At 42.7% G+C, this 22,891-nt stretch overlaps 1 protein-coding gene across 1 annotated transcript in view; it reads right to left on the reverse strand.

Moving 5' to 3' along the window:
- Nucleotides 1-22,891, reverse strand: part of Prdm1 (PR domain containing 1, with ZNF domain) — a 91,385-nt gene that overhangs the window by 55,588 nt on the left and 12,906 nt on the right. The gene's annotated exons all lie outside the window — the stretch shown is intronic.

The following is a 22,891-nucleotide window of genomic DNA, read 5'->3' on the forward strand; positions in this document are numbered from 1 at the left end:
TGATTAGAAGGTCAGAGGATGTGTTTATCCTACGTTGATTTATCCTTTCTTCCATTTGGGTAGAATAAGACTCTCCTGCTGTTGATGAAATATCCATTTTTCTAGTCAGGCCACCTGGAATTTCTGCAAAGCTATCGCTTCAGAGTCTGCCCTCTCTCTAGAGCAGAGCAGTTTGGACTCTGGCCAGTGCCTGTGTTCAGGTGGATTTGCCAAAGGCTGGTGTATCAGTAGCCATACTGGGAGGGCCACACGGCATGGTCTTTGCTTCCTGCTCGTGAGCAGTGGTCATGGCCAACTCCTTCCACAGGGGCCTGTCAGGAGATGAAAGTGTCTCTCACCTGTGGTCTAGCTGTTAGAGAGGAAAGCAAGCTGCCCCCTGCCTACCGCCATCCCAAGCCAGACACCTGCCTCCTTGCGCATGGGGCGGAAACTGGATCTCCAGTCAGGAGTTCACTGTCCTCCCTCTCAAGATGCTTTGATCACTTAGGAGACCATCCATCTCATTCTCCGGCAACTTTAACTCCACCTTCGAAGCAGCAGCTGCCTCCCCTCCCCCCAGGAGCCTCAGTCCCAACTCCAGGCTTGAGTATCAGGGTAATCAGTTTGATCTGACAGATTTTAATTACATTAATTAGGGCTTTTCTGAATAGGCCTGATTAGCATCCTGCCAAGTTTTTTTTTTTTTTTTTTTTTTTGTCTTCCTTTCCCTTCTCTAAAGGGGGACCAGGGCTCCTGTTTTCCTTTCTTCTAACACTGGTGACACTTCTTATCTTGTTCAAGGTAAACACACACTCAATGGCACCTTGTGTAGTGGGTATTTTATGAGGACATGGCATAGGCCTAGGTAGGGGAGAAGAGACTGCTATTTAGAGCACTTTCCAGGTCTTGAGCCTTGGTTTGGCTTGGCTGTTGTTGAGAAAACACTCCACATTCAATTTCACTTTTAAAGACCCCGCTTCCTGTAAATCTCCCTCATGGTCTCATCAGAAGGAAATGTAAAGAGATTCTTGCCTTTCTATTATATTAACCATTTTGTTTTAGAGAGAACCAAAGATAGACTCCAAAAAAGCCAGGGGAGATGGGGCCTTCCACCCTGACCTCGATCGGGTTTTAAGACAACAACAAACCCTGTGAATGTGAACAAGGCTCTTTAACTGAAAACGCTTGCAAACGGCTTTCGGCTACTAATAAAAGAGAAGCAACCACACTGACTTCCCAGGTCTCTGTACAGAGATTAGCACAGTGCAAATTTGGCCTGCTCTATCATCTGCACTATAATTGCTATTTTAAAATGTGCTGTTTTGAATAACCCACAATAAATGAGGGCATTGTTCCAGAAACCAGGAAGAGAAATCTCAGCTGAAGTTTGTTTGCTTTTAAAAAGCCAAAGACGAAACTTTTTTTTTTTTTTGAGCCATATATCTTAAGTTAAACAGTAAAAGCGTGGACTTGCAACCCTTAATCCAAGTTTCGCCTCCCTTTCTCCACACACCTTGTGCAATAGCCATTTCTCTGGAGATTAACGCTGCTGCTCCCAGTGAACTGAATTGTGTCTCGTGGACCATGGTGTCTATGTTGGGATAGTTCCCGTTTGGGGTGATAGTAAGAGAGCTGAGAAATCATACCGTCTAGCCCTGGTGGTGTACCAGGAAAAGTTATCCAGAATTAGTCGCCTTCAAACACATTCTAGTGCACGCAGCCCGGGTAATGCATCTGTCACCTTCCCTGTAAAGCTTAGCTAGGTCTTAGCAAGGGAGACACAAGAGAGTTTACCGTCTGTTCACCTTTTTCCATTGGTGGGCAGGGAATGGGGGATATGGATGGGATTGGGAATGGGCTCAGTGAACTCCAACTTTTTTTTTTTCTTACTTCTGGCTATTACCCAATTCTCTCTGGAAATGAGAACAATCTTCTCTTACTTCCTCTTATCCTTTTACGAGGATGAGATTGCTTAAAGTCACCGATTTTGGGGGCTAGGTCTTTGATCCTTGTTGGGTCAGATAATTAAGAATGTCTAGCAAGTGTGAGCTATCTAGCAACACCTACAATTCCAGTTATCCAGGACTCTGGGGCTGGGGGATTATGAGGAGTCCTGTGTCAGATGAATACATGAGTAAATAATAAATACATAAACATATAGGTATAGAAACTTCACGATTTCTAGAAAGTATGGTGAAAAGACTGGAGAAATATTCAAACTTAGAAACAGAACTTGCATTCGATGCAGGTATTCCTTCCATTCCTGGGCAAGTATGCAGAGAACTCCACATTATATCTGAGATATTTGTATATTTGTGTTTATTGCTGCTCTATGATATGGAACCAACCAAGTGATCAATAGATGACTAGAAAAAGGAAAATGTGGTATACACACAAAATAGAATATCATTTCAGCTGTAAAGAAACATAAGTTGGAGACATGACTGTGGTGATGCAGGCCTTTAATGCCAGCTCTTGGGAGGCAGAGGCAGGTGGATTTCTGTGAGTTTGAGGCCAGCCTGCCCTACAGCGTGAGTTTCAGGACAGCCTGAGCTACCTAGAGAAACCCTGTCTCAAAACAAAAATAAAAAATAAAATCATGAAATTTTGAGACAAATGGGCAGATTTGGACAGTACAAACAAGGAGACCCAAACTCAGAAAGAACATCTCTTAAGTTCTCCCTTATCTGTGAATCCTCATTTATAATGTATACATGCATATCTGTAAGCAGGTGAGCGTGGGTATAGCATAATGTTTAGAAAGGAGACCAAGCAAGAGCAGTATCAGGTGATAAGGAAGGACAGGAGGCAAGCCAAAGGTTCTGTGAATCACGAAAAAGGAAGTCAATATAATTTTTGTTTCCTAGTTTCAACTCCATCATAGTTTTTGTTCATTTGTTTTGTAGTGACTACAGGAATCAAAACCCTAAGCGAAGCCCCATGGATTCAGAATAGCCATGCTAGTTCCCTAGGAAGTAGAGCCTGGAACTTGCTAAGTGTTTGCATGGCTTCCTTAATCTAGACATGCGATGTTTTCATTAATGTACTAATTAGAATAAAGAGATTTAAAAAAAAAAGCATGGAGGAACTTAAAGGCAGTAAGATCTGTATGTTTGGAGGCAGACCCTGAAAGTTTTGCTGTTCCCTAACATCCAGATGTTCATGCAGGATACTGCTTACTGCACACACGGAGTGGTAGTTTTCCTCTTGCTTTTCTAGGGGCCACAGTCCTTTTACGAGGGGCCAAACACATCCTGGCTTTCGTGTGCTGTATGTGAGAGTTTGAGTATATACATCCTAATTCTAACAACTGCTCACTTCCATGTTTACTCTCTTCTTTCAGAAGGATCCTAGAAAGAAGGAGACGGCTAAATTAACTGGAGGAAACGCCCAGGGTGGCAGGATACTCTGATTTCTTCATTAATGCCAAGAAAAGGCAAACAATGGGTGTCAGCCATTACGCCCTGCACAGTGCAAGATAAGAGAGAGTTAAGTAGACTAATCGGCTCATTTAGGCTGGGTTTCAAACATTTGGCGGCTTAATTTCTTCTTCCTTGGTGGGCAGTGCCCAAACATACAGGGAATGCTTTGAATGGTCTGGTCTTAGTGACAAAAAAGAAGCATGAGACATGCAGAGGAAGAGAGGATGGAGAGAGAATGTAATGGGACTAAGAAGCCTTTCCTAGGAACCTGAAACCATTTCTTAATTACCATTTGGGAAATAGGTTAACCACAATCTCCCTAAGCCACTGTGGATCAGCTAACTGATTTTGGCAGGAATGTCATCAAGAAATACTTATTTCTAATATTCTATGACAATAGATTTGTGACTAACCCACTTAGTACTGTCATTCTGCAAACTAGCTTATTTTAAGTATTACTCATGTTTCACGGAACAAATCGAGTCTAAAATTATACACTTGAATTTAATGCTTAGGAGATGAAAGGGCATTAATTCCAGGTGCTTATATTTCAGGCTTCATCAAATAAAACAACAAATTTGTATAATGGGGATTGATTCCCTTTTCTTTTAGGTGAACAAAAAAGTCAACCTCAGATCAGAGTTTATGAATGAATACTCAGATCAGTAAACAGTACTTACTCTTAATTTAATAATAATAATAATAATAATAATAATAATAAAACCTGTACACATAAAATGGTTGTTTGCCTGAAAAATGTTTATCCTTAGAGGGCACATCTCAGCTTCTCCTTACCTTCCCAATAAAAAGACAGAGGTGATTATAGGACATCTTAGAGACTACTTATATCATAGATTGTCTGTATTTTTCTAAGTTTGTGGCCTACTTATAAAGAATGTGGGTTTAAAAAAGAGGATAATTTACTTATTTTCAAAGGGTATCAAAGCATATGCATGCACAGTATCTCATTTGATCATGCCAGCCATAGTCCATTAAGAGTAATCAGTTCAAGTCAGGACAAAATTGCTGAAAGTACATGCGAAAGGATATGAAGAGTTATGCATTTGAAATGATAGTGGGCAGGGGACTTGGGTTATGTAGTCTAGAGGTAGACCAGTTGCCCATCATATATCATTCTTAACAATATAAAATAATAGTCATAATAATAACAGTGACAGTTGGGAGAGCTTTGGAAAGGTGGGTCAGTAAAGAGTCAGTTTTTTTACACATACACAACCACCACACTGGCAAAATCTGTCTGATGGAACCATCTGGGAGCGTGTAGTCCGTTGAATATCTGCAATTTGTAAGGGAAGGCTTGAATGGTAAATTGGAGGTAAACTTGGTCAATTTTAGTTTTTAATCTTAACAGTGGCTATCCATTCCCTTAACCTCTAGGATCATGATAGGCACCTATGAATAGATTCCTGCACATCTTGCAGCAGCTAGTGGGAACTCAAACAACCAGTAAGGATTCTGCCTTCAAATTTGGGGATCTGTATTTTGATCATTGACTACAGACTCTAATCATGGGTTTGTGCAGGCATAAGATCTCTCAGAGTTTGTTGTATATACCTTCTACTCATTGTTTCAGGTTCTTTGTTTTCTGGCAGAGATACCCAGAGAAACTCTGTCTCAAAAAAACCAAAAAGGGGGGAAAAAAGATAAATCACAAGGAATTCCAAGAAAAGTGTGCTGATCTAAAAATAAGGTTGAAGCAATCCCTTGGGAATGCAGGTGGCAGACTTACAAAATGAAGTTTTTAAAACAGCTTAAAATGCTGAAGATGTAAAGGCAAATAAAGTCAAGAGATAGAGAAACAGAATTAGAGAGAAAAATCACAAGGAGACTAAAATATTCCAAAGCAAACTTCTGCCAGGGGCATTTTGTCAGATGTAAGCAAGTTTAAAGGAAAGACAAGGAGCTGCTTAGGTATTTGGGATAAAAAGAAAAGGCCTGACAAAAGCAAAGCCCAAGAGACTGGTGGGACATATCCCAGTTAACCAGCGTGTCCATCACAAGTGGGACATATCCCAGTTAACCAGCGTGTCTATCACAAGTGGGACATATCCCAGTTAACCAGCATGTCCATCACAAGTGGGACATATCCCAGTTAACCAGCGTGTCCATCATGAGTGGGACATATCCCAGTTAACCAGCATGTCTATCACAAGTGGGACATATCCCAGTTAACCAGCGTGTCCATCATGAGTGGGACATATCCCAGTTAACCAGCATGTCTATCACAAGTGGGACATATCCCAGTTAACCAGTATGTCCATCACAAATGGGACATATCCCAGTTAACCAGCGTGTCCATCATGAGTGGGACATATCCCAGTTAACCAGTATGTCTATCACAAATGGGACATATTCCAACTAACCAGCGTATCCATCACAAGAGTCTTATGAGAGAGGGGGTGGGAAAATTATTTGAAGAAATAAAGGCTGAAAATCGTCAAGGTTTGATGAAATGTTTTATATACAAGGATCTAACTCTAAATGGCTAAACTCTAAATGCCAAGTTGGATGAACCCTGGGAACCCACATCAAGATTTATTATATCATGAGATGCCAGTTATCACATATTAAAAAAAAAACTAGGATAGAGTTGAAACTAGGAAACAAAAATTGTCTTTATATATATCCTCTTTTGCAATTCACAGAACCTTTGGCTTGCCTCCTGTCCTTCCTTATCAACTGATATTTCTTTTTCTTGGTCTCCTTTCTAGGAGTTATACTATACCCATACTTACACGCTTATAGATACACATGTATGCATTATAAGCTAGGATTCAAATAGGAAGGAGAACCTGGGCACGTGCTTTATAATCCTAGCGCACCACTCAGGAGGCAGAGGCAATAGGATCTGTATGAATTTGGAGCTTTTGGACACCTTAGTGTAAGGAAAACTGAATAGAAACATAGCCCTATCAGAAGAAAAAGAAACCCTCGGCCCTAAATGCGAAGACATTCAGTTAAAAACAAATCAGGAGAGAAAAGTATCGTTGAAGGTCTTCAGTATGAACTTAGTGACTGAAGGGGAACGTACACAAGGTCTCCCCAAAATATTCCCCCTCCTCTGTGCGAAGTGCTGACCCTGTCTGGAGGCAAGTGAGTTAAGATAAAGTCACTCTTTGCAAACTACTCATGGCTCACATGTCCTGAACTCACTGAAGCTTGTAAAAAAACAAAAACAAAAAAAACAAAACAAAACAAAAAAACGGTCCAGGATCCAGTGGTGGGATATGGTGGATAGTCAATACAACAGACAGAGGCCATTTCAAATGGGTTAAAAATACCAATGTTAAAACAACAAAACAGAGACGATTTCCTTTACTCTCCTTAAAAACAGAGGTATGTTTTCATCTGGAAGACATTCCTAGATGATGAAATCCAAGTTCCTCTTTTAGAAAAGAGTATACACTACCGAGTACTTATCTGGTCCCTTTAAGAAAAAGCCCACAGCTGCATTACCCTCTGCCCCTCTGCACTGGTCCTCATCACTATTTCTCCTTGCAGTCTGTACTTTACAACCGTTTCTCTCCCTGATGGAGCAGATCTCTCCTTCATGCCCAAAGTGCCCTTTGAAGTCTGCCCTCCCTTTAGGGCTTTGGCGGAGGTATTCAGACCACTCACACAACTCCAGCAGAGTTCCTGGACCATCCACGTTCTGTCGAATACAGTTGTTTCATGTGGCCCGTGATTTACTGTCTTAATTAATGCTCAAAAGAAGAAGAGTGTATCTTTGGTGGAGTTTTCCCCCCTTCTTTCCACAAAACAGGACTCTTGGGGTTTCTGTGGACATTGTGCAGGATGGTTTTGCCAAATGGGACGAGGCATGGTTAATACTTTTCCTTTATAACCTTTGCCATAAATCAGCTGGCACTCCGTTTGCACAAGCGCAGCGATTAATGTCCTGCCCCGCCCCCAGCACTTCCCGAATCTTAAACAAAGTTGGAATAAACTGAGGCTGAGCAGAGCCAGTGGGCCCAGTACGTCAGTTTAATGAGGTCTGAATAGATCACACAGGGCATATTGTGGCAGAATGAGGTGGGTGGTGGGGATGCAAATCTCAGTGATGTGAAAGTGGGGGAAGCGAGGGAAAGAGAAGATGTAGGTTTCGGTAGGTGGTGCTTAGACTCGGACACGTGTCTTTGGTAAAGGGAGCACGTCTTACATTCTCTCTGCCATTTGCTCGAGCTTAACTGCGGGACATGTTTAGATTTATCACTGTTTCCCCTCTGTGGTTTTGCTCTTCCATGTTCCCCAACACATGGGAAGTTTATTGTTTGCTGCTTCGTACTTGCTCTTACTCTCTATCCTCCTGCCTGCAATCAGATATCTCCAGATGCCAAAAGAATCCCCTACAGGAGAGAAGAAAAATAAAGAACTGCTTATCAAAGGCCCGGACTCCTCAGAAGCTAATTCTTAGGCCCCACCCATCCTTGGTGGACAGAGTTCTTTCAGTCCACCCTTTCCCATAAATCCATGTTCCTCCCCTTCCATCGATCACATCAGAGAAAGGTATGTCGATCCCTTTTCTGCTCAGTAAGTCAAATGCATGCATAGGATTGTACCTTTGATGAAAGCTATACAACAAGGCAAAAGGAAACAAGCCTCTTCAAAGGAGTCATCTCAGTGGGACTGAGGATTTGGTCAATGGTAGCATGCTTGCTCCACCTCAAAGCCCTGTGCTGAGGGGGCGAGGTGAGGTAGAAGAAGTATCCAATGACTTATTTCCCTAATGTCAGTCCTAAACTCACAACAGACCACCAGGAAGAAGTGACTGTTACCAGAGTTATCTTTTACAGACTGCAGGAAGATTGTTGAAGGAAAGAATTTTAAGAACATATGAACTCTTCTTAAGGTTTTGTTGAATCTGTGAACTCCACACAGGCTGCTTCAAAACTCCTAATTCTTAGTATGTAAGATAACCAGCTTCTAGTCATGTTTATTACTCTCCAATATGACACACGTCAGAAGGTGTTAGTTTTGTATGTAATAGGCCTACTGACTCTGAGGAAACCTAAGTACTAGTTCCTAACTCTCCAGAGCACCAATTTGAGCGTAAGATGCACAAGACCACCTTCCATCTTTGAGACAGAGAGGACACAGTCAACTCTATTCTAGAAGAGGAAGGAAAACTGTTCTTACATTTGTCTACTGTATAAATTATCCCTAGCACATGGCCACCCCATCTCACTTGACCAGATCAGGATGGGTCTAAGTGGTTTGGTCTTAGGAAACTTAGTCTCATCTGAAGTGTTTTCTTCTAAAGCAGGAACTCAAGACTTGAATGTTCTAAATCTGTGTTCCACTCAAAAAATAACCGGAAAGAAAGCATAGCCCCAAACTTGCAGTGCTGAAAGTATTGCACATGGATTTAAATGGGGTTTGTTTGTTGGTTGGTTGGCTTTTCTGTTTGTTTTTGTTTTTCTGAGACTGGGTCTTTCTGTGTAGCCCTGGCTGTCCTGAACTCACAGAGATCCACCTGCCTCTGTCTCTTGAGTGCTGGCATTAAAGGCCACCATTGTCATTCCGACTGAATGTTAAGTCAGACAAATATCCAGCACACCAAACAATGGCACCAAGCTGAAAGCTGTGGATTCTCTAAGGCAAATTCAACTGTTTTGTGCTTTGGAATCATTCTGTATTATGGATAATGCTAAGCACATGGCATAAACATTAATAGATTCAAGGGTACAGAGGAGACCGCTGTGGGAAAGCCTAAATTACATAGCAACAGTATTGTGTTTTAAGATTTCATCCTGTAGAACCTTTTCATTGCAAAAGGTCCCCATCACTACTCTTTCTCCCCTTTTTCTTAAATATGAAAGCCAATCGAGAACATATTTTGGTTTCAGATAGCTCAGGCATGCTTTAAAGTCCCCATTATACACAATATTATTTATTTTTCAAAGTTATTAATTATATACAGATACAAACATGCAGACACACACACATACACAGTTTGAGACATAAAGATGTTCTGCCTTGCAGAGATACGAAGTAAGAAATTCTTCAGACTGGACAATGTAGATTCAATCCTAAGTGCTCGATTTCTGTACAGAACGACATCTGCTGTTTTATTAGAAGTGGATAGATTAGTGTATTACCTAACACATACATCTAATGTGTTAGACCCAACAGCCAAGCAGAAAAGTGAGTTCACTGTATGCTATGGCAGATAACTGTGTGTGGATCGTGCTGAGAAGAGAAGCTTGGGAGCATAGCTCAGCTGTGGAATACTTGACTTGCTTCCAGCTCCAGCATAAACCAAACCCCCACCACCACCCCTCACCACCCTCCACCAACCCCCCACCAACTCCCACCAACCCATCAACCCCTACCAACCCCACCACTCCCCATCAACCCTGTGATTTCATTTGTACTTTCCTGAGTAAGATAGACTGCAATTGGGTGGAAAATATTTTTTTAATTTATTTTGTGTGTGTGTGTGTGTGTGTGTGCATGTGTGCATATGTGTTTGTGTATGTATGTGTATATGCATGTATATGTATATGTGTGTATGTGTACATGTGCCATGGTGTATATGAAAGTCAGAAGTAAACATGCAACAGTTGTGTTTCTCCTTCTACTGTGTAGGTTTTGGGGAATCAAAAAATAAATATAATTTAATTGTGGGGGTTCGAAGCTACCCAAAAAAACCATCACAAGACATGCTCCTTAGGGAGGGCTGGCGCTCCAACACAGGAGACTCTGATCCCTTACGCAGATGTGTGGGGACTGGCTTGATTTTTTTCTGAATCTTTTATTAGAGAGAAAGTAAGGATTCAGGCCATAGTTGAGACATAGTAGGAAAACAACTTGGAGTGAACTTCAGCCAACAGGATGTGTAGCTCGAAAAGAATAGGAAAGAGTGACGTGGCACAGGATGCAGGTGCGACGCTTGGGAAGGACCTCAGGGATGACACCCTCCGCCGTCTGTCTTTACCTCCTTGGAAACGGATTCAGATGTGAAGGGACTTGCCCATCTAACTGAGAGCCAGCACTCACGACTCGTGCACGTCATGGGAAAGTGGTTGGGTGGACAATGCCAAGACTGTGGCTCTGGGAGTCGTGTTTGTGAGGCTGGTTGGTTGTTGGCTTTGGTCCTCGTTATCAAAATTCACTGTGCAGCACAGGAACAATAGGTTGTCAGTGGTCGAGTGCACAGTATAAGAAATAAACACATCTCAGGGGGATTTAGGCTTAAAGGAGGTTCACATTAGCCTGAGTAAATTTGAGGCACACTGCTTAATCCATTCATGCAGTGGCTTTCTTTTCCTGAACATGGGTTCTTTTCTCTTATACATGCAAAGTATAACCTCCATCCTTGGTCTCTGTCTCTGGCCCTCTTCCAGTGCTTTAATACAGTTTTAAAAAATGATAAAGAAAAAAAAAAAGGAAATTGAGTCATTGATAAACAGGACATCATTGGAATAGCCATTGTGTGCAATATTCACATCTACTTGCCTAACATGCCCACTCCAGTTTTAAAAAGTGTGTGTGTGGGGGGGGGAGAAAGACAGACAGACAGACAGACAGACAGACAGACAGAGAGAGAGCGCTTATATACAGATATCCAAGGAAAACGTGAGGGAGTCAGCTCTCCCTCCTGTGTGGGTTCTAGACCTGGATCTCGGGTCAGAATTACTGGCAGCACCATTCTCTGGTTCACTGGCTTCTATTCTTAACCGACATTTTTGGTTTTCTCTTGATATGGATGAAAGAAACACAAATGAATCACATTTAACTTTTAATTTAATTTTGAGACAAGACTCTCCCTGTGTAGCTCAGGCTGGTCTTCCTACCTCAGCCTGCTCTGTGTCTGGGAATACAGGCATGTATCACTATTCTGGCCTCCTCCTCTTTTTCTTTTTAATTATAGAGGGAAAAATCTTGTTATTCTGAGATGCAATTTAGCTAACATTCTCTAAATCGACAATATATAAACCATCTATATGATCTATAAAATCTAGAGAAGATCCTAAATATTCATTAGAGTACAAAGTCCCTCCTTACCTGGTGATTTGCATCGCTTCCCTGCTCAGGAAAGTGTCACATAACTCCTCCCTCACATTAACTGAATATGGGGACTTCCAAAACATATGGTCTGGGAAGGTCATAGCAACAAAAAGAGTCACTTCCCTGAGTTGAAACATGACAAGCCTGACTTCAGTTGTGTCATCGAGGTGCCAGGCATCATACATTGTCAAAATGGACCCTTGACATGATGAGACGGGGTTTTACTTTGTGCTCTTCCTCCTTACAATCCACAACTCCAGCCTAAGCAAACAGACAACTTTCACCTGAGAACCTCTTCCAGGCCAGGAGTCTAAGGGACAGGATCAGTGAATGGAATGTCGTATCTATCTGCCGCCCTGGGACTCAAAGATGAAATAACCAGGGGTGTGGGGATGAAGTTTGAATCTGTTCCTAAAACTGGGTCAATACTGTTATATTAAATTACAGCTCATTAATTTGTACACATTAAAAGCAAAGGAGACTGGGTGTGGGGCATATAAGGCCCCCCTGTACAATTTCCTCAATTTTTCTGAAAATGTAAGCTGTTCTGAAATATATAATACACACAAACACACATATATAGAGTTTTAAAAGACACTATAAATCCTTGTATTGACAAAACAATTTTAATAACTGCTTTGGATTACTACCAAACTCATTTTTCCCCCCAGAGTCAAATATTTGGCTTTATTACAGTTTCTTTTTCAAGGTAGGTATTTTAATGAAAGAATAGTTATTGCTGGAAAAAATCAACTTGCTTCCCAATGGCTGGGAAGTTCTTAGTACCTGTGTAATGAGCTCTGGTATAGGCTAAACATCCTAAGATTCCCTTGTGCTAAATTCCTCATCTGTACATCTGAGAAGCTGGAGTGGATTATCAGGAGCCTTCTTTACATCATTCTTCCCAAAGACAGAAGTACCCGTTCAAAATCATGGAGAACTCCCTACTAAAGGCTCCATTTCTCATTCCTGGCCTTTAAGTGGCCCTGCTTCCGTATGACCACCGTGACTGACAGAGTCAACCGTGAGAGGATGCTCCTAAATCAACATGCCTTTAGGGGCTCTTTCCAAAAAGGAAAGAAATCTGGCAGCTGGCTTTGGAACCTAGATTACTTAGCTTAGTCAAAGTTGCTAGACCATCCATCATTGAGAGACGAGGGGACATTTGCCCAGGGTCAGTGGCCAAGCAACTGTGTGAACTTGTCCTAAATTGTCGCTGCTCCCTTTGCCCAGTTCTAAACTTGGTTGCTTTATTCTTAACATGCCACCCTGGGGCAGGGAGAGGGCACATACTCTCAGGTCACCCTCTCTAGAGGGTGGAGTCACACACACAGACTCAGAAACTAGTGTTTCCCATTAGCCTGTGTTCATTAATATTGCTGTCTAGCTGCCACGTCATGTTTGGGAAATGGTTACATTTCGGTGGCTATTTCCTATGTTCTAAATGGGCTTTAGCTCCAAACTAATTCCAGATAGAGGAGGGCATTGCTTTCAAACTGGCAGGGCTCAAAAAATACCTTTGGCTTCTCTTTTGCTCTCTATGTAGTAGACTGGAAACTTGTTCTGGACCTCAGGCAGCACTTGAAGACTTAAAGTTTACTACAAATAGCCAGAGTGTAGGAACAAGCACAGGATTCACCAAAATGTCCATGGTCGCTTACACTTGGTACAAGTGTATCATGGAATATTACTCAGTCGTATGAGGAATGAAGTTTTGACAGATGATGCACTAGGCATGAACTTTGAAAGCACCATATGAGGAGATGTAAGGCAGGAACAAAAGGACCCATATTGTATGATTTCATATACAAGAGATAGCGGATAGAAAGCAGCCAAGGGGAAGCAGAATTCCAGCAGGAGGGTGGGGAGGGCTGTCAGTGAACAGCTTCCACCTGGGATGCAGAAAAGGCTCTGGAGGCTGTGTTGGTGACGGTTGACAGCAGGGTGGATGAGCCTAGTACCACACTGATTGTGGGTCTCAGTCATGGATAAAATGGGGCTAGGCTTAGCTCTGTGGTAGAGCACACATTCAGCCTAGCGTGAGCAAGGCCTCAGGTCTGATACGTTATACAAACCAAATGGCATTAAAATGGTGGATTTTGTGGCATGCATCTTACTACTTAAAAAACAACAACAACAACAACAAGCAAACGAACAACAAACGGAATAAGATCTGGAAGTCTAAAATCTAAATGGGATGGGAGTTAGGAATTTGGAAGGTTCTGGTTTTCTGATTGTTTAGTAACCCTGCTGGTGTCTCTGTAGAGACAGGGGAGTCTCGCTATGTAGCCCTGACTGAGCTGGTGCTCACTGTATAGCTCAGGCTGACTGTGAACTTACTGCCATCCTCTTGCCTCTGCATCCCAAGTAAGTGTGCTGTCATGTCCAGCCTTCCTTTATAAATTACTGGTAGCTATTACTCTACATGGTTCCAAAGTCAGAATGATATAAGAAGATGCCCAGGGAGGTAGAAGCCTCAGCATAGAGGCTGGCTCCAGTCAGCACTCTCCAGCATCCTTTCCATTCCCAGGACTACTAGAATTACTAGGGTTAGTTGTGCTCTTCTTTATCTTCCTGTTTCTTCAGCAAGCATATTGTTAGCGTGCCATCTCTTTCACTTAAAAGGCAGCAGACTATATTCACCGCTAAGCACCTTGCCGAATCCTTAAAGAATTTTGAATCTTAAAATGTCAACCGAGAACTGTGGATTTTTACAGTTGTAGGCAGGATTAAAATTTTACTCAAGTAAAACCAGTAGAGAGAAGTCCACTTTCTACTTCATTTTAAACAGAAGTTGAGACAGAGAGGAGGGAAAGGGAGAGAGAGGGAAGGAAGGGAGGGGGGGAGGGCGAGAAGACTTAAAGGTTCAGGAGCATTAGGGCTGCTGACTTGCCCTGGGGGAAAAGTTTAACTGTGTAAATATCCCCTTTCAAAGCCCTTTATGTCCATAGGCCACTTGGAGATTACCACCTTGTAAAAGAAAGGAAGAAAAGCAGCCTCCTCGCCCTTCCCCACCCAGGAAAGGAAGAGACTGGGGTGGGGGTGGCCTCTAGTTGACCATTGCTCAAACTGGAAGGCCTAAGTGCTCCTTTTAAATCCAAGGAAATCCACTTGGCACCCTGCAAGACCCTGTATCTTGAACTTTGAGAACCCTTTACCTATATGATATCAAGCAGTCTGCATGGCTCCTCTTTCCAGCACCCACTCACAAAAGAAATAAGCAGATCTCAGCGGCTGGGCTAGCCCATCAGCCCCATCAGCTCCCTGAACTATTTTGGTCACAATCATTCACAGCTTTGGCAATTTAAAAAGAGGACACCTGTCACCCGAAAGCCAACTGCTGTCTTTTAAAATACTATAAAACAACAAAACCCTCAAACACTTTCTATTTTTTAAGGCCAAATCCACAATTTTGTAATCTGATTATAGAAAGGATGTACATTTAAATATCTAATCTATAACCTTATATATAATAGTCTATAATGAACTAGTATTATAGGTTACATTTTAGACTTATAAGCTAAGAGGTAGATACTATTTAGTAAAAAACACCGGATCCCATAATCTTTTTCTTTCCTTTCCTTTTCTTTTCCTTTTGGTTTTTCAAGACAGGGTTTCTCTGTGCACCCCTGACTTTCTAGAGATCATGCTGGCCTTGAACTCAGAGACCCTCCTGTCTTTGCTGGTATTAAGGGTATGCACCACTGTGCATGGGTCCAGATTTTTTTCCAAAAATCCTTAAACATATTGACGTTTGTATTCAAAGTCATTTAGTGGGTTTTTAAATTCATTAAAAACAAAACAAAACAAACAAAAAGCAACTGTTATGTGCCATCAAGTTAAGTTCTCCAGACAAAGGAGACAGACAAACTGATTCCTTGCCTGGGAGAGTTAGCATTCTGGTTGAAGAGTCAGACAATAGGGAAGTAAACAAACTGATAAATGCATTTGGAAAGTGGCAAAGACGACAAAATAGTTGACTAAATCCAGATAAGAAGATGGGCGGGAGGAAGCCCTTTTGATAAAAGCACCAGGAAACACTTCTGTGAGGAGATGTTCAACCCCAGTGAAGGATGGGGGCAAATTGAGGACAGAAAACTGCAGGCAGCAGCAGCAGCCTGCCTGGGCAGGAAGCAGCAGAAGACAGCATGGGCAAGAAGAGAGTGGGAACAGAGGAGAGAGTGGGAATGACTGCCTAACGACATAGGAGGGCCCTCAGACATGGTAGCCCTGACCTTGTGAGTCTTAAAAGCTGACTCTTGCCAAAAATGGTGTTTAAGGAACGAGACAAGAAACTCCAGGGTCAAAAGGCAATTTATACACAAGGCAAAAATGAGCTCAGTCTGGGCAGGTTCTGGGATCATGTTCGAGGCGGGCCCAGGGGGTTCAACTATCCTGGTCAACTGGTCAACTGGTAAGAGAAAAACAAGGACCTGGGAAATGTTATACATCTGTCTTTTTGTAGGTAACAAGCCAAGAATCAGAAAGAAATCAAATTCTATTTTTTAACTTGCATTTTTAAACACACAGAGGAACCAGTAATCTTGTTTCCGGGACAAAATGTTAAGGGTTAGTACTTCAAAACTGCCTGAGATTGCTTTAGAAAACCCTTCCCCTGAATACATGTGGGGCACGTGCTGGCTGAGGGGCGACTTGTAAGCCACTTGAGAAACAGTCATGAGTTTACACGAATGTCCCTTGTACATGAACATGTAGGGCATGCGCAAAGCATGTGGTTGTGTGGCTGGTATTGTGTGTGCACACAGTGGGTTGTGTGCTGAGGTGTATGCAGGGGCATGGGAAGACTGTGTGTCTGTGTGAGATTATTTGTGTGAGAACGTGGGGGCAGGGCGCTGGTTGAGAACAGGGGACCTGAGCCACAAAGATATGGATTTCATTTAAATTGGTTGCTGAAGAGGGCCAGTCCTTTGGCAACGCCATCTGTAATTGTTTGTATAAGCTTGGGCCAGGGAATGGCACTATTAGGAGGTCTGGCCTTGTTGGAGTAGGTGTGTCACTGTGAGCGTGGGCTTTAACACCTTAGTGCTAGCTCCCTGAAAGCCAGTCTTCTCTTTGTGGCCTTCAGATAAAGATGTAGAACTCTCAGCTCCTCCTGCACCATGCCTGCCTGGATGCTGCCATGTTCCTGCCTTGATGATAATACTGGACTGAACCTCTGAACCTGTAAGCCAGACCAGTTAAATGCTGTCCTTATAAGAGTTGCCTTGGTCATGGTGTCTGTTCACAGCAGTAAAACCCTAACTAAGACACCAGCAGATGGAATAATAAGCAGAACAGCATTTGATGCAAGTCACTCATTTGAGCTGTGACAGCAGCTCTTGTCCTCCTACCCCAACACGAGGCATCTGTCCACCTCCATCTCAAGAACTGAATCAAACCAGCCAATAATTTCATGTGACAAGCTATTAGATGAAGAGACCAAGCTATAGAGATTAAGCTTCAAGCACCATGGCTGAAGTAAGGCTGTGACTATGTATACCCACAGATTTTTTAAAATTTATTTATTTATTTATTTATTTATTTATTTATTTATTTAAGTACTACAGGCTGAGTGAGCCTTGATCATCCACAGAGCTGTATTCAGAGCCTTTTAATTATTCTGAGATCTTGCTAAGTTACCTTAACATCCTGTGAAGCTCAAGTAGGCCTTGAATGAATGTGTGATCCCCCTGCCTCAGGATTTCTCACCATGCCCAGCATCATGAATCATATACTTCACAGGTGGGTTTCAATTAGCATTTAATTAATTTACCTCAATAATAAATGTTTTGAATGAAAACATATACAAAGAATTTAAATGTGTGACTATGTGTATTATTTATAGTATTAAGCTGTAACATAAAATTTTTTTTAGGTTAGCATGAAAAACAATGGGTTCCATCTTGGCTTTATTATATACATGTGACATTGTACTTTGCTCTCCTTCACCCTTCCCCTCTGCTATTCTCCTCCTCTGTGTCCCTCCTTCTGTCCTGCTGGTGTTGCGCCCCTCTGCCCACCTAGTCCTTTCTCCATTTTCCAATTCCTTGTATTCTACTACCTTAGTTGTCTCATCCCTAAGATCTATCTAGCTCCTCCTTCTCTTTCATGATCAATGTTCTGGTTCAATGAGCCACAAACACACACATAAACACACACAGTTTTAAATCTAGGTTCTGCATAGGACAGAAAGCATGCAGTAGCTGTCTTTGTGAGTCTGGCTTATTTTGCTTAACATACTTATTTCTAGCCGCATCCCATTTTCCCACAAATGTCACGATTTCATTTTTCTCCACGGCTGCCTAAAATTCCACTGTATAACACATATTTTTTAAATCCGAGGTTCTTAGCATTTATTTAAAATAGAGGAGGGGGTGAATTCTGTCCCCAAAGGTTAAAAAAAATATAGCAAACCCCAAGGCACCTGCAGAAGAGTGCTCAGCCAGATTCTCTGGGGTCCCAAGCCCTGAGGCTTAACAAGTCCGGCTAAGCTAGGTTATAGTGGGCTAAACTCGCCTTACCATGCACCAGAGCCGGGGATTGACCATAACTTGGGACCACATAGCTCCTAGAGTGGCCCAGCAGACCTCTGCTGACTCTAACCTGTCCCAGCAGTGACCTTAAAATTAAGAAGGGGAAATATCATCACAGTGCCTCAACTCACATGTTCTTCTGTGCCTCAACTCTGATGCTCCGCGTCTCCCACTCTGGAGGTAACTCAGATCTGGCTATCTCCCTTTCTCTTTAAACTAGACTCCAGTGTCATTCCCCTGTGCTCTCTCTTTTGATATAACTTGCTCTTCCATATGTGTACATGACGATGTGTTCCTTGGTCGTCTCTTACATTACTGCTTTGAATATGTGAGGATTTTGAAGTGAGCAGAATTCTTTCAAAAAATTAAAACACAAGCACAGATCTGCCCAAAGAGCGCTAATGACTCCAGTAAAATTATACCTTCCTCAGTTTTTCCCCAGTCTACAGTGATACTTCCCTTCCAACAGAAGAGGAAGTGGCCCTTAGAAATCCGCACCAGTGTTTGCCTCCCTGGAAGCTGAGAGTTGAGCAAACCCACTTTGAAGCACCTGAGGAATGTTTTGAAGTCAGATTGTTACATATATGCTTTGCATGTCTTTTAGTCATTCGGAATTTGCCCAATTCCCCTGCTTCAAATATCTCATGTCAAAGTTAATTTACTTTACAATGAAAGCAAAACCAAATGCTCACAGCCTTCATGAGTGTTGAGGGGAGATGAGTGACCAAGACAGGAGCAGGGGCTGAGACCAAAGGGAAGACAGGACTCCTGGTAGAACACCAACCAGCCCAACTGGGGGAACTGTGCTCAGCCCCTGGTCTTCAGCAGAGAAATGTGATGTCCAGCCACAGACCTGGTCACAGCTGTATGGAGAAGGTGAAACTCACCTACATAGAGTTAAAGCGGAAGGGATTCCATGTACCCGAAGACAATCAAGAGAAACCAAGCAACTGCCAATAATCAGTTTTCTTAATACCTCAGGATAAACCCTGTAGGAACTGGGGTGACTACAGATGTGATCTCTGCCTTTATTTCAGGTAAGGGTACTACCAAACACTCCCATACTGCTTTTACACAAAGATGTCATCTGACTAGACCTACCTTCCTTTTCCCGATTGTGTGTGTGTGTGTGTGTGTGTGTGTGTGTATGTGTGTGTGTGTGTGAGAGAGAGAGAGAGAGAGAGAGAGAGAGAGAGAGAGAGAGAGAGATCCCAGAAGAAGAAGGCTTGCAGGATCTTCAACATCCATTAACACATGGCCAATGCTCTCATTAATGCTGTAAAAGGAAAACTAATTGCAAAGGGAGAGTGAGCCAGAGAGCGCACATGGACAGACTCTGGAGGGGAGAGATATCAAATGATTTCCTAAAGGGATTGCAAAGGGATGGAGGATTAAGGCGCTTGCTGTCTGGTCTGTAAGTAAATGAAGCAAACTTTAGAGCACTGATTCTCAACCTTCCTAATGCTGTGACCCTTTAATACAGTTCCTCACATTGTGGTGACCATAAAATTATTTTCCTTGCTGCTTCATAACTGTAATTTTGGTAGAGTTATGAATCGTAATGTAATCATAATCTGATTGCAGGATGGTTTTAGGTGATCTTTGTGAAAGGATCATTTGACCCCAAGAGGGTTGTGAGCCACAGGTTGAGAAACACTGCCTTAGAGGGTCTGGAGAGTCAAAGAGATTTCATCAGAATGGATAGTCACTGCACTACACCAGAGTGTGGTGGGTGGGAGGCAAGCTTAGATTGCGTCCTCATAGGATGCCCTAATGGTTAGGGAACTTGAGCCGATGATGCTCGGGAGAGAGGATTGGCCCAGGGAAAGGCTGGTGCTGGAGAAAATCCTTAGGAGTTGAGTTTAGGAAAATATATAGACAGACCATCGAAAAGGAAAGGAATTGGGCAGACAGGTGGCCTGGATTGCTAGCCTTCAAGTGCGGGGTAAGAATAGGGAGGGAGGAGCAGAAGGCTGGATAGTGTGGGGAGCATATTGTCTCCTGCTTAAAAATCTTAAGATATAAAAACAGTTAAAGAACCAAAACATGAGTTTTAAAAGTTACTGGCTTAGGATTTGGAGCGATGACTGAGTGGTTTAAGAACACGTCTGCTCTTCCAGGGAACGAGGGTTCAGTTCCCAGAACCCATATCAAGCAGCTCCAACTGTCTGTGATTCCAGTTCCAGGGAATCTGATGCTCTCTTCTGGTTTCTGAGGGCACGCCTGTGGTACTCATGCACACACTTGCCTCAGTATACGCATGAGAGCACGCATTCAAGAGCGCGCGCGCGCGCGCGCACGCACACACACACACACACACACACACACACACACACACACACACGATTAATAAAATGTTTTAAAAAACAATCCACCCCTGACGTAATCTAGAGGATAGCACAGTAAGTAGTTTTACATGAACAGTCTGCTCAGATAGTATAACAAAACAACACTTGCTCTTTTTTTTCCAGAGAAGTTTTGATATGCTAGCTCTTAATACGTGCAGAATAGTAAGCAAATAATGGAGAAAAGTCACTTTTCACCATGACTAATCCCCAAAGGAACAATGGGGACATCTTGCACAATACACACTAACTAGAATCCAAAGTGCTTTCTATCATCTGGGAAAGGAATGTTCAAGTTGCCATGAACCTGACATTAGAGAAACTGTAGATATAGTAAGCGTGCTGTGTGACACTCGGGGCCAGGGCCCTCCAGGACAATACTCTGCTGTCAAAGAGGAGAAGCCACTAAGAAGATTCCTTCCTTCCCACCATTGCGGAACACCTGATTGACGTGTGTCCTGGAGCAACGTGGAGGGCCAGCCTTCATCTCCGACAACTGCAACGGATGACCTGTTTCTGAAATGTGCATCAGTCAGACACAGTGGCTACTTGGATGCTATCTGGCAAAGGGCTGACTGCCTTGTTTATTTTTTGTTGTGGGAAGAGGAGGCTGGAAGACGAGAGAAGATACTTTATAAATACAAGTGGAATTATAGAATGAGACCTGGAGCAAATTATGTTCTAAGAGAATCCTAAGGTTGATCAGCACTCCAAGGCCACCCCTCAAGGGGTAAGTTTATGACATTCTCATGAAAGGACTTGCAGATTCTCACCATGACAACCTGCCCCGTACCTCCAAAACTGAAGCTCTAAAGAGCTAGTCCTACCATGGCTACAGGGGAAGCAAGACAAAGCTGCCCAGATGTTTTGGCTGTGTCTGCTAGAACAACTCAGTTAGTGTTTGCAGGCTGCGTATTTGCCTCAATGGAAGCAAAGACCTATTCTACTGGATGCACATCACTTTCTAAGCTGGCAGGCCTCAACAGCCTTTGTCGGAAGCAAGGAATAGGAACCAATTGGTTCTGCTGGGATTGTTGCTTTGAACAGGAAAGGCTGGAAGTGTCTTACTTTGGAAGGAGGGGGTGTCACAAAACCAGTCTGTAACTGTCCACCCTCAGAAGCTTTCAGGTTCGTGTTCAGTCTCTGCAAGAACACTTAGCATATCATCAAGACTTAAGTCCAAATAGCAACTACGTTCTTGGAAAGAATCTTTCAACTAATTTTTCTACAGGACCTTTCTTCCCTGACAAAAATCAAAGCAATCTTTCTTTTCTTCTCTGGCTACTCAAAAATGGAACTAGGGATTCTTTAGCACCCTACTTATATTTCCAGACAAGCTTGGTTGAAGAAAACCCTAGTGCAGTGTGAAAACTTGGATCTGGAGGTCAACTTTTAAAATTCAAAGCCTGGCACTCTGGTCCTGACTAGGGTGGCAGGAGAGTTGGGGGTGGGGGGCACAGATCAGTGTGCTTGCTCAGCCATCATCAGAGATGCTTCCTCTTGCAGCAGATGGGAACAAATACAGAGACCCACATCCAGACATCATGCAGAGAATAAGAGACCTTGAAACACTCTTCCCCAAATGGGATGTCTCCATCAAATTCCTCCCCCACCATAGCTCAGGGAACATAGAGGAAGAGAGACAGAAAGAGTGTAAGAGCCAGAGGGGATGGAGGGCACCAGGAAGACACGACTATAAACCAGCAGAATTGATGCACATATGAACTCAGAGACTTGAGGGGCAAACACGGAACCTGTATGGGTCTGCACCAGGTGGGGTTCTCGAGCTGAGAGAAGTAGACACATACACCTGTCCATACCCTAGAAGCTACCTTCAATAGATTACCAACCACAGATGAAAATTTAGTTTCCTCTGAGGGAGTCTCACTGGGGACACAAACTACTCTTATGGGTAGGCTGCATGCCCAGCAGTAGACGCCAACAGAAATGGAACTCAATAGGTATTTGGAAGGTTCTGTCAGGCATCTTCCTTGGTGTGTGTGTATTTGTGTGTGTGTGTGTTTTAAAATTTTATCTTATTTTTAACTTAATTTTTGTATACTATATATTTTCTCTGTCTCTGTCTCTGCCTCTGCCCCTCCTCCACAGGTCTTTGGCTTTATTTCCAGGTTAGTGGGTATTTTTGTTCTTTGGGTATCTTATGTTTTATGGAATTTCTGAGCGACATAATGAGTGGGTCTGTGTCTGTAGATTTCTCATGCCTCTTCTTGGGCTCTTTTCCTTCTGTTGGCTTGTTTTGTCCTATTCTAATATGTTAGCTTTTGTTTTCTCTTACTATGTTTTACTTTATTATTATTCCTTAAAAGCCTGTTTGTTTCCTAATGGGAGACACAGTGGGAGTAGATCCAGGTGAGAGGGAGGCTGGAAGGGCCTGGGAGGACCAGAGGGAGCCCAAACTGTAGTAAGGATATATTTTGTGAGGGGGAAATATTCTATTTTTAATTTTTCAATAAAAGGGACTTTTTTTTTTTTTTTTTTTTTTTTTTTTTGTAGACCAGGCTGGCCTCGAACTCAGAAATCCACCTGCCTCTGCCTCCTGAGTGCTGGCATCAAAGGCATG

The sequence above is a fragment of the Mus musculus genome, chromosome 10 (genome assembly GCF_000001635.26).
Source record: "Mus musculus strain C57BL/6J chromosome 10, GRCm38.p6 C57BL/6J".
NCBI lineage: Eukaryota > Metazoa > Chordata > Mammalia > Rodentia > Muridae > Mus > Mus musculus.